This window comes from Bufo bufo, chromosome 7 (assembly GCF_905171765.1).
Source record: "Bufo bufo chromosome 7, aBufBuf1.1, whole genome shotgun sequence".
Classification (NCBI taxonomy): Eukaryota; Metazoa; Chordata; class Amphibia; order Anura; family Bufonidae; genus Bufo; species Bufo bufo.
In genome coordinates this window covers 109,096,961-109,110,378 of record NC_053395.1, presented here as the reverse complement: position 1 = coordinate 109,110,378, position 13,418 = coordinate 109,096,961, and the positions used below count along the sequence as shown (strand labels likewise).

Below are 13,418 nucleotides of genomic sequence, written 5' to 3'. Positions count from 1 at the left end.
GATATTGATCGGTAGGACTTGGGATTTAGAATTATTGATTTTATAATAGGATAACAAGCCAAAGTGTTTTATGATATCTAGAGCATGGCCCAAGGATGTGAGGGGGTTCGACAGAGTAAGAATAATGTCATCTGCATAAAGTGAAATTCTATGATCTCGTCCACCAATTACTGCACCCTGTATGAGGGGAGAATTTCGTATATGTTGAGCGAGGGGTTCCAGGGCTAAAATAAATAAGAGGGGTGATAAAGGGCACCCTTAGCGTGATCCATTAGTGATATGGAAAGGGTTTGATACTACCCCGTTGACCCATACTTTGGCCATAGGAGAGTGGTATATGCTATGGAAGGCATTCATTATATTTCCTCTAAACCCCATCTTCTGGAGGACCGAAAAAGCGAATGACCAGTGTAAGCGGTCAAACGCTTTCTCAGCGTCAAGTGTCACAGCTAGTAGGGGAAAAATTTTCTGCTCAGCATAGTTAAACAAATTCACCAATCTCCTGGTATTATCTGATGATAGTCGGCCTTTGACAAAACCTGTTTGGTCATCTTTGATTAGGGATGGCAGTATGGGAGATAACCTAATGGCAATCAATTTGGCGAATATTTTTATGTCCGAGTTAAGTAAAGAGATTGGCCTAAAATTTTTAGGTATATCTGGAGTTTTTCCGGGTTTGGGCAGGGTGACAGTTAAAGCTGTGAGCATTTCTGAAGGGAAGGGAGTGCCCTCTAAGGCTTTATTAAAAATATCTGAAATATAAGGGGACAAAATAGGGAGAAAATGCCTATAATACTCATTTGACAAACCGTCCGGGCCTGGGGATTTGCCCTGTGGGAGAGACAAGATCAGCTTATGAAGTTCTGCAGAAGTTAGGGGGGCATTTAACAATTGCAATTGTGATGAGGGGACAGTAGGAAGATTAGATTTTGTTAAAAAATCTTCCACAAGACTAGGGTAATTCTCTGGTATAGGGATATTGTCCTTGAGATTGTACAGGGCATGATAATAAGTGCGAAACTGTTCCGCGATATCTCTAGGATCCAGCAACTTAGCATTAGATGATGGATGCAAGAGATATGGTATTTTTGCTTTTGATTGGTGAGTTTTAATTTGGTTGGCCAGAAGTTTACCTGCTCTGTTTCCCTGGGCATAGTATCTCAACTTCATTCTGAGCAAGTTCTTGGAATAATTTTGGGAAAGCAGGCATCTTAATTTGTCCCTCTCTATCCTCAGTAAGTTAGAGATATGAACTGTAGGTGATGTTTTATTAAGATTCTCAAGGTCTGCAATAGATTTCAATAATTGTGAAGATTCTTTTTCTCTAATCTTTCTCAATTTGTGTTTTAATCTGATCAAGGAACCTCTTATGAATGCTTTGTGGGTTTGCCACACAGTGTATTTATCTAAAACAGTGTAACAGTACAGCCTGGATCGCAGCGGCTCCCTGTGACTCCGCCCACTTACCTCCGGGCCTTAAATAGAAGACAGGTGCTAAGCAGGGTGTTCCACTAATGGAGTGCGCACCCTGCTAGCTCCATTGCATCTGAGGACTCTGTCCACATATCCAGACCTGGATCCCTAACAACATTGTGAAGGACTGCCTACCTTCTTGGCACTGGCTTCCCCACTGCTGGTTTCCTAGCCAGGACCAACTAACCGCAAGTATATGCCTGTTACCTGCTCTGATTAAGGTCCTGGAACTCAGAGTGGGGTGGTTCCTGCTGGTGTGAGGCGATATTCCCAAACCAACACTGAACTCAGGACATGCTATACAAACTCTGAACCTACTGCATATTATATACTAAACTGAGGACATGCTATACTAACTCTGAACCTGCTACATATTATATACTAAACTGAGGACATGCTATACTAACTCTGAACCTGCTGCATATTATATACTAAACTGAGGACATGCTATACTAACTCTGAACCTGCTGCATATTATATACTAAAATGAGGACATGCTATACTAACTCTGAACCTACTGCATATTATATACTAAACTGAGGACATGCTATACTAACTCTGAACCTACTGCATATTATATACTAAAACTGAGGACATGCTATACTAACTCTGAACCTACTGCATATTATATACTAAAACTGAGGACATGCTATATACTAACCCTGAACCTATGGCATACTATAGACTAAACTGAGGGCATACTATATACTAACTCTGAACTGTGCACAAGCTTATACTAACTTGTGACTCCTGTAATACTGGGGGACCTTCCTTTCCAGCAGTAATTAATTAGATGGATAGCGGTAAATGATTTTGTTACCCCAAACTCTCCGCCCAAGACTGAGAGAGACGCCTGGGGTACATACTGAGTAACCGCGAATCCCACAGCCAAAAACAAGGGCAGTTGAGATCCTAACTGATCAACTAGGTGTGTCACATATTAGTGGAACCCACATGGATCCAGCGGAGGTTGCAGGTCACCTCGTCACCCTCACTAAGAGGGTGGAGACCCTCAACGTGACTGTACAACATCTCCAGCTAGAAAACCAGGCACTACGGCAACTTGTCACTCAGGGGCCAGGACACCCCCGTGATGGACCAGAACCCAAGGTCAGCCCACCTGAGATATTCTCGGGTGACCGAAGGCAGTTCAGGGATTTCCTGAACGCGTGCAAACTAATGTTTGAGCTGCAGCCCCGGACTTACCCAACTGACAGAACAAAAGTACTTACCATGATCTCTTACCTCAGGGGGGAGCCCAGAGCATGGGCCAATACTTATTTAGAAAAGGAAGACCCAGTCCTGGATTCCTTCCCTCTGTTCCTTGAAAAAATGGCCCTTCTCTACGAGGACCATAGTAAACAGCTGACCGCTGAGACCGCTATACGCAGCCTTAAACAAGGGAGACGACCTGTAGAGGACTTTATTGCGGAATACACTCGCTGGGCCCGGGAGACTGAATGGAATGACCTCACTCTTAGGAATCAGTTCCGCCTAGGTCTTTCCGAGGCCCTGAAGGACGAATTAGCCCGAGGAGAATTACCACTTACACTTAATGCCTTGATGCAGAAGGCCACCACAATTGACAGACGGCTGAGGGAACGCAGAACCGAGAGAGTCTCAGGCTTCACACCCAACCCAAGACCGTCCAGCCAGGGTCCTGCTGTAGAGATGATGGAGATTGGGGCGATCCGAGGACCTCTGACCGATCGAGAGAAAGCCAGGAGACGTAACCTCAACCTCTGTTTATACTGTGCGTCTGCTGACCATACCGTTGATGGATGCCCCGCGATACGTAAGAAGTGCGAAGGTGAGAGCGGCACATTTTGTACCTTAGGCAGTACAAAAAATAGTACTGGTGGTTACATATACACGTCTCTCACCTTACAGTGGGACCAAAACCGGATTATCGTTGAAGCCATGGTGGACACGGGAGCTTCGGGGAATTTTATCGACATGCATCTGGTTGAGCGAAATAAAATTCCCCACATGAGAAAAAACGTTCCGATATCCGTGAGTTTCATTGACGGTACCACTTCTAGTCCTATCCACAGTCAGACTCAACCCCTCATGGTGACATGTGAAAATAACCACACAGAATTCTTATCCCTTGATATCATACACTCTCCATTGTTTCCCGTGATTCTTGGGTTGCCATGGTTGCAAATACACCAGCCAACCCTCCTATGGAAACAGGGGAGAGTTCTGTTTACGTCACCTTATTGTATGGAGACCTGCTTTCCTCTCAAATCTCTCATGCACGTGGGAGTGAACCAGGTTCCCAGCCAATACGCAGACTTTGCTGAGGTATTCAGCGCAAAGAAGGCGGAATCTCTTCCGCCCCATAGATCTTACGATTGCCCCATAGACTTGCTGCCGGGTAGTGAGATACCCACGGGTAGAATTTATCCATTGGCACAACCAGAACTTGTTCACCTCAAACAGTACCTAGAAGAGAATTTACGAAAAGGTTTTATTCAGCCTTCAACCTCCCCGGCAGCAGCAGGGATGTTCTTCGTGAGAAACAAAGACTCAAGCCTAAGGCCCATCATAGATTACAGAGCCTTGAACAAAGTAACAATCAAAAATCGGTACCCCTTGCCGCTAATATCCGAACTCATAGAAAGATTACAAACAGCAACAATCTACACCAAGCTGGATTTGAGAGGCGCATACAACTTAATTAGGATCAGAAAAGGTGATGAATGGAAGACAGCCTTCCGCACTCGGTATGGACTCTTCGAGTATACAGTGATGCCCTTTGGGTTGTGCAACGCCCCTGCCACATTCCAAAATTTTATTAACGACATCTTTAGGGATCTACTGGACGTATGTGTAATCATCTATCTTGAGGATATACTAGTGTATTCCGATAACTTACACGATCACAGGAAACATGTCCGTTGGGTTCTTGCACGGTTAAGTGTTCATCGCTTATACGTCAAACAGGAAAAATGTGTGTTCGAGACTACTTCTCTTCCCTTCCTCGGATACATAATTTCACCCAAGGGTATCCAGATGGATCACTCAAAAATCACTTGCATCCAAAATTGGCCGATCCCGGATTCCAGGAAAGCTCTTCAACGGTTCCTGGGGTTCTCAAACTTCTATAGGAAATTTATTAAAGATTTCTCCGCTACCACTAAACCACTAACCCGCTTAACTAGTGTCAACACGAAGTTCGTTTGGTCCAAGGACGCCCAATCAGAGCTTGAGTTATTAAAGAACAGGTTCACTACGGCACCGATACTGACTCTCCCAAATCCGAACCATCACTACGTGCTGGAAGTAGACGCATCCCAGGCAGCCATAGGAGCCGTTCTGTCCCAGCGAAGCTCTTTTTCAACTCCGTTACATCCTATCGGGTTCTACTCCCGGACGCTAAATACCGCCGAATTCAATTACCCCATAGGCGAAAAGGAACTCCTCGCCATAAAATGCTCCCTGGAAAATTGGAGGCATTTACTTGAAGGATCAATACACCCCATCACAATTTATACGGATCACCGTAATCTACAATACCTGAAAACCAATAAAACACTATCAGGCCGCCAAGTACGGTGGAGTTTTTTTTTCGACAGGTTTAACTTCCAAATTACATACCGACCAGGCTCAAAAAATGGGAAGGCCGACGCCTTGTCACGGCTGGCTGAAATTCGCACCTCAGACACGGCCCCCACATGGATCATTCCACCGAAGAAACTCGTCCTTGCCACCATAACGTTGGAAACCCAGCTCAAGGATGCTCTAATTAATGACCATGCTAATACCCCCCCTGGTCTTTCGCAGAACCAACAGGGTCTCCTTTACATGGACAGCCAACTGTATATACCACCCTCCCTCACCAATCAGGTGATCAAACTTTGCCATGATTTACCCCTCGCGGGACATCCCAGCATTGCTAAAACCACAACCCTGATACGCAGGAACTTCTGGTGGCCAAAGATGACCAAACAAATTGAGGAATACGTTTCCACGTGCGTGACCTGTGCCTCATGTAAAACTGACAGGAACCGACCTTATGGTCTCCTAATGAGTCTTCCCATCGCCAACAGACCCTGGGAATGGGTCTCGATGGATTTCATAGTTGAACTTCCCCTTTCCAGAGGAAACAACACCATCATGGTGGTAGTGGATTTGCTGACTAAGATGGCACACTTCGTACCCCTCAAGAAGTTACCCTCCTCCAAGGAAACGGCCGTGGTATTCCTGTCTAATATTATTAAGTTACATGGAATTCCTAGCCAGGTCATATCAGACAGGGGTTCGCAATTCGTATCCAAATTCTGGAGAGCACTTTGTTCCAGACTTCAAATCGACCACAGAATGTCTACCGCCTATCACCCCCAAACTAATGGGCAGACTGAAAGGGTGAATCAGTGTCTGGAACAGTTTCTCAGATGTCACTGCTCATTTCTCCAGGATGACTGGGAGGGCCTACTTCCTCTCGCTGAATTCGCCTATAATAATTCTACGAATTCCTCCACATTACATACTCCATTCTTTGCTAATTACGGATTTCACCCTAGGTCTCTTCCTCAAACCAGCCTTCCCCACAAACGTTCCAGCCACAGACGATTATCTGACCACTTTGCAAACTACCCTTAAGACGCTAAAAGACAACCTTCAACGGGCAAAGGAAAGACAGAAGTTTTACTACGACCGTCGTAGGAGAGAAAATCCTCCCTACCAGGTCGGAGACTCGGTTTGGTTATCAACAAGAAACCTTCGGTTGGGGGTACCTTCCAAGAAATTGGGAAGACAATTCCTGGGTCCTTTTCCGATAGATAGGATTATTAACCCCAACACGGTGAGACTCACCCTTCCTCCTCGATTACAGGTACATCCCACATTCCACGTGTCACTACTGAAGCCGTTTAGACCTAGGCCGTTCCCATCAAATGATCCTCGACCCTTGCCGCCGATAGAGGTCCAAGGAGAAGAAGAATTTGAAGTTGAGCAGCTCATTGATTCCAGAAGAAGACGGGGGAAGATCCAGTATCTCGTTAGATGGAAGGGGTATGGTCCCCAGGATGACTCTTGGGAAGATGTGCAAAACGTTCATGCTCCCAGACTCCAAAGATTGTTCCATAGAAGATTTCCCAACTGACCCTCTCCTAGTGGGGGGTACTGTAACAGTACAGCCTGGATCGCAGCGGCTCCCTGTGACTCCGCCCACTTACCTCCGGGCCTTAAATAGAAGACAGGTGCTAAGCAGGGTGTTCCACTAATGGAGTGCGCACCCTGCTAGCTCCATTGCATCTGAGGACTCGTCCACATATCCAGACCTGGATCCCTAACAACATTGTGAAGGACTGCCTACCTTCTTGGCACTGGCTTCCCCACTGCTGGTTTCCTAGCCAGGACCAACTAACCGCAAGTATATGCCTGTTACCTGCTCTGATTAAGGTCCTGGAACTCAGAGTGGGGTGGTTCCTGCTGGTGTGAGGCGATATTCCCAAACCAACACTGAACTCAGGACATGCTATACAAACTCTGAACCTACTGCATATTATATACTAAACTGAGGACATGCTATACTAACTCTGAACCTTCTGCATATTATATACTAAACTGAGGACATGCTATACTAACTCTGAACCTGCTGCATATTATATACTAAACTGAGGACATGCTATACTAACTCTGAACCTACTGCATATTATATACTAAACTGAGGACATGCTATACTAACTCTGAACCTGCTGCATATTATATACTAAACTGAGGACATGCTATACTAACTCTGAACCTACTGCATATTATATACTAAACTGAGGACATGCTATACTAACTCTGAACCTACTGCATATTATATACTAAAACTGAGGACATGCTATACTAACTCTGAACCTACTGCATATTATATACTAAAACTGAGGACATTCTATATACTAACCCTGAACCTATGGCATACTATAGACTAAACTGAGGGCATACTATATACTAACTCTGAACTGTGCACAAGCTTATACTAACTTGTGACTCCTGTAATACTGGGGGACCTTCCTTTCCAGCAGTAATTAATTAGATGGATAGCGGTAAATGATTTTGTTACCCCAAACTCTCCGCCCAAGACTGAGAGAGACGCCTGGGGTACATACTGAGTAACCGCGAATCCCACAGCCAAAAACAAGGGCGGTGGGATAATAGTGGATGTCCATTGCTTCCGCAGTTGAGATCCTAACTGATCAACTAGGTGCGTTACAAACAGAACCCTCATTAAAGGTAAAAAAAACTCCTGCAATTCTTTAGAAGCTCCTCAACAGATTCCAGATTATGGTATAAAGATACATCATTTCGCCAAATGGGAGCTCTTGAGGACTGGTAAAGATTTTCCAGGGTTAATGTAATTGGGGCGTGGTCAGACCACTGAATAAGTCCAATACTCGAGGACTTTGTATGCATCAGAGTGGGGTGGTCAATTAAAAACATATCTATACGGGAATATGAAAGATGGGGCGGCGAGAAGGTGTAGTCCCTCTCCGCACTGTGCTGGGCTCTCCAAACATCAATAAGACCCTCAGACTGCAAGAGAGAAGCGACCCCTCCCTCCAGCCGCCTTGTAGAGCAAGTAGAATCCAGTGTCCGATCCATTATCATATTAAAGTCACCACATACAATAGTTTTCCCTTGTTTCATGGCATTCACCTTCTTTAGTAATTTACGTAAAAAGGTAATTTGATGGGCATTGGGTGCGTAAATATTGACTAATGTATAAGTAACATTATTAACAGAACATACCAAGATGATGTATTGGCCACTAGGATCCACCTTAGAAGAGATCATATTGAAGGCGACCGTGTTCTTGACGGCTATAAAAACCCCCCTAGATTTCTTGCTGAAATGAGAGTGTAAAACATGAGGAAAGGAGTGATGATGAATGCGCTTAGCATCCTCTTGCAACAAATGAGTCTCCTGAATGCAAACTAGATCTGCTGCTGCTTTGGTCACCTCTCTCCAAACATATGACCTTTTCTGGGGACAATTGAGCCCGTTAGCATTTAGTGATAGGATTTTAAGATCCATATGAATGAGGAGAGGCTATAATTACCAGACGGATAAACAGATAGTAAACAACTAGCAAGACAACCGTGTGGTTAGCAACAACTCTTTGCCACAAGAAATAAACTTGTCAGGTGAGTCTAATGCATTAAATGGTAAATGAACAATAAAGAAAGAAAAAGGTACAGAGGGATAAACACAACAGGGAAAGAAAGGATATTATTACAGTACCAGGCGGTTTTGCCCGATTCTGTGGTTTAGGAGGCTTAAGTCGACAAGAGAGACTGAGGGAAGGCACAACCGGTTTGGGTGTTCAATCAGGTATACTGCACCTAAATAACAATGGGAAAATATAAGATCCCTCAAAATTAGTGCAATTATTCACAACCATTCCCTTAACTCATCCAAGATTAGTAGTAAGACATTTTATGGGATATCTATAACTCCCATCAATTTCGATCCTACTAGAGGAATGAAGTGTCCCTTGTACTAGAGGAAGTAGGGGGATCATTTTGCCGGTGATTTCCGCGTTTTCCCACAGAGAACCGAATGTCCCATAATTGGAGGAGATTTTGCCCTTCTTTAACTGATTTCACCACATGGGTTTTGCCGTCTTTCCGTATAAGGAGTTTCTGTGGGTATCCCCACTTGTACTGAATGTCATTATCTCTAAGGGCAAGAGTGACAGGCTGCAGCTCCCTTCTGTGTCTTAGCGTCGCCATGGATAAATCAGCAAACAGCCTGACTGATTGAAAAGGAGCAGGTAACTGATCGCAGTTTCTGGCCGCTAACATCAAGGCCTCTTTTGTGTGGAAAAAATGGATGCGGGCTAAGGTGTCCCTTGGGACATCCGCACTTAGATGAGCTGGCTTAGGAATCCTGTGAGCCCTGTCTATGATCATATCAGGAACAGGTATTTTCGGCAGAAGCGATTTAAATAGGCTTTTGAGATATGTCTGTAGATCTCTGGGAGCCACATCCTCTGGTATACCCCGGAACTTCACATTGTTCCTCCTGGAACGATCCTCCATATCTGCGATTTTGTACTTAATAGATTCAAGTTCATCTGCCAAATCCTTGTGCTCATCTATAATATTATTTTGTGAGGCCGCATATTCAGCCATTTTACTTTCCACATGAGCTACTTTGCTCTCATTTTCTTTAACTTTGGCAGCTAAGGGGTTAATCATCTCTGCTATGTCTGCACGTAGTGACTGATGCAGTGCTAGGAGCATATTTTTGATGGAATCTTCACAGAGAGGCTTATCAGAGGTTTGATACGTAAGTATAGGGGCTGTATGGGAAGTCTCTGCCGGCATTACCCATGTTGCAGTACTGACCTCTTGATGTTTGGAAGATTCCAGCCTCGGTCTCTGTTTTTGAGGGCTAGATGAGGGTGAGTATCTTGAGCTTGCGGCGGCGCCATTTTCTGGATCTGTGGTCTCCAAGGTATGGAACTCGCCCGGAGTCGGAGGGAGCGAAGGGAACTCTACCTCATTCAGAGAAAAGGCCTCGGGCTCCGGAAAAGGCGATTGTGAGGGAGAGCTATGTTTCGGCGAGACGCTGCTGCAGGGAGACGGCGGGTAAGTGCCGTTGTTTGATCCGGCGCCATCTTTAGCCGAGCCTCTCTCAAAGAAGCTGTCTAGATTCCCGCTTTGCATTTTAGGCAGCTGTCTTTTGGACCTCCCCATGTTGTCAAGGAGGGTGTCCAGCTTCTGTCCAGGATAGCCGGGTAATGAAGAGGGTGATATTAGCTCTGGGAAGCTCAATTGTGATCGCTCTGGTGCAGGAGTTACAAGATCAGGCTGCCATTCCTCTCAGCGGCCAAGCCACGCCCCCCAACGTTGCTCAATTTTATTCTGTACCCTACCACTTTTATTCTGTATCCTACCACTGAGGAAGGGGATATTTTAACCCCGAAACGCATCTGGTCAGACCCCCCACCTGAATGTGAGTGCACCACAAGTAACCAGTGAAGGACCATTGCCGAGAAACTTACTGTTAAATTCCGCGGGAGAAGGTGGTAGTGAGCTGAAGCCTGGATTTGATCCGGCGGGCCCACGTGGAATAATCCACCGACGCGGCAAACGAATATCCAGGAAGACAAAGGGAAAGTATCCCATTAGAGTCCACAGGACTGCAGAGGTCTTCAGAAACTGGTAAGACTGTTCTGACAGCAGAGTGATTACTAACTTCACTATTCACCTCTAGCGGGACGCCACTAGGTTCAGTGACAGCGGGACACCGCTGTATTCAGTCCACGTACTGTTACCTTAGATGCACCTGCAGTTTTGGTACTGACTGACCGTACAGGTTATACTATTCCATGATTGAACCAACGAAGATTGTGTGTTGAACTTTGCGCATGTTTCTGATTATCGGAATGGACATACAACAATGAAATAACTAGTGACTATTTTCGGCAGTCAGCCGCCTTGATACATTTGGTCACATTCGATTTTCTTTGCAGCAACAAGTTCATCATTACTGGAGACACTAGATTTACGCTGCTATATAGAATTTTGGTCCCAAACAAACGCTGCTATATATGACACATGCTGCTATATTCATTGTATTTTATTGATTGATGTTCCAAGCCTAGCTGCTATATAGAATTTGGTCCCAAACTAATGCCATTATACAGTATACGCCATATGCTGCTATATTTATTGTATTTTATTGATTGATGTTTTAGCCTATCTTATTTATCCACAAGAGGTCAGTTTATTTATTTAATATATATCCTGCTTATTGTGTACCACCGATACTGGTGGAATATACCGTATTTTGGCTTTTCCTTTAGTTTAGTATATATCTTTTTATATGGAGCGCTGATTGAGTGTATTATCTTTTTATTTCAACCAATTTTTTTATATAATGAAATAAAGTGTTTTTTAACGTGCTTTAGTTAGGCAGTAAACTGAATGGGACAAGGGTCTAAAAGATCCCAGGTTCTAGCATCCTAAGGGGGCTAACAGTTATTATAACAGTAAAAAAAATATAAAAAAATTTGCATATGAAAAATATATAAACTTTAATAAATAAACATATTAGATATCGCCTGTCTGAACTATTCAAATATTTTTGAAAATTCCTGTGCGGTGAATGCCATAACGGAAGAAAAATTTAAAGCACAATTCAACATTTTTTAGTCACCTTTCCTCCCAAACAAAATTTATAACAGTGATCCAAAAGTTGTATGTACCACATAAATGGTACCAATGCAAACTACAGTTTGTCCCACAAATAACAAACCCTCTGTGGCCAGAAACATAAAAAGTTACAGTTGTCAGAAAATGGTGATGCAAAGAAAATTTCAATTTTTTTTAAAGGTTTTTATTTCTTTAAAAGTGGTAAAACTAGAAAAAGTTTGTTATCGCTGTATTCTTATTGAGGCGCAGAATAAGGGCGTCATGTCATTTTTTAGAGCACAGTGAACGCTGTGATGTCAAAGCCTCAAAAGCTTTGGTGGAATTGTGTGTTTTGTTTTTTTCCCATTTTCCATTAAGGCTGGGTTCACATCACCATTATGCATTACGTTATTGTTTTATGTTATAACATGGTTATAACGGAAAATAAAACAGAATCCATAAGACAGGACTTTTGTTTCCTTCCTGCATAACAGAAACCAGACGGATCCGTTATGCTTGCCTATAGACTTTATTATGACGGATCAAAATGGAATGCCTCTTAAAGGCTTCCGCTTTGATTTCCGTCTTATGAATTTCTTTATTTTCCGTTATAACCATGTTACAATGGAAAACCATAACTGAATGCATAACGGTGATGTGAACCCAGCCTAAGGGCTGTTTCACACGAGCGAGTCCATTGCGGGAATCGCGCTCCGTGTGTGTGAGTGTGATCCTCTGCTCTGAACTTGCAGGAGCGCACGGCATTATCATGATTTATAATGCTATGTGCCTCTGCTTGACCTTATTTCTACAGAATCATACTGACAGCTTAAGGCTACTTTCACACTTGCGGCAGGACGGATCCGACAGGCTGTTCACCCTGTCGGATCCGTCCTTCCGCTATTTCGTCGTGCCGCTGGACCGCCGCTCCGTCCCCATTGACTATAATGGGGACGGGGGCGGAGCTCCGGCGCAGCACGGCGAAAGGCCTCCGGACTAAAAGTCCTGCATGTCCGACTTTTTAGTCCGGCGGCCTCTCACCGCGAACTGCCATACTGCGCTGGAACTCTGCCCCGTCCCCATTATAGTCAATGGAGACGGAGCGGCGGCACGGCGAAATAGCGGAAGGACGGATCCGACAGGGTGAACAGCCTGTCGGATCCGTCCTACCAGAAGTGTGAAAGTAGCCTTATGTCACTATGATTCTGTGGCCATGCAGAGACACATAGCATTATAAATCATGATAATGCCGTGTGCTCCTGCAAGTCCAGAGCAGAGCATCACGGAGCGTGATTCCCGAATTGGTCTCGCTCGTGTGAAACAGCCCTAAGGCCTCATGCACACGACCGTATTCCGGGTCCGCATCTGAGCCATAGTTTTTGCGGCTTGGGTGCAGACCCATTCACTTCGCCCGAATAGTCGGGCGGCACTGCGTGAAGGTAGGGGTACGCGGTTAGCGGACGTCACTCCGGATGCTTAAATGAAGGAAGAGACCGGCACTCCTTGGTACTGCAATTATATTGGGTTTATTCCCCACTCAGAGAAGAGGTGACGCGTGTTTCAACACATGCAATTGCGTGTGTGGCGAATAAACCCAATATAATTGCAGTACCAAGGAGTGCCGGTCTCTTCCTTCATTTAAGCACTTTGTGTGCTGTCCGCATCCTTTGCTCTGTTCCGTGGCCCCGCAAAAAAAATATAGCATGTCCTATTGTCCGTTTTGCGGACAAGAATAGGCATTTCTACAATAGGCCTTCCGTTCCACAAATTTGTTGTTTTTTGCGGATCCGCGGTTTGTGGACCGCAAAA

The 13,418-nt window shown here is 44.6% G+C and overlaps 1 protein-coding gene across 3 annotated transcripts in view; it reads left to right on the top strand.

The window, feature by feature from the left end:
• Positions 1–13,418, top strand: part of SLC40A1 (solute carrier family 40 member 1) — a 267,848-nt gene that overhangs the window by 105,362 nt on the left and 149,068 nt on the right. The window lies entirely within an intron of this gene.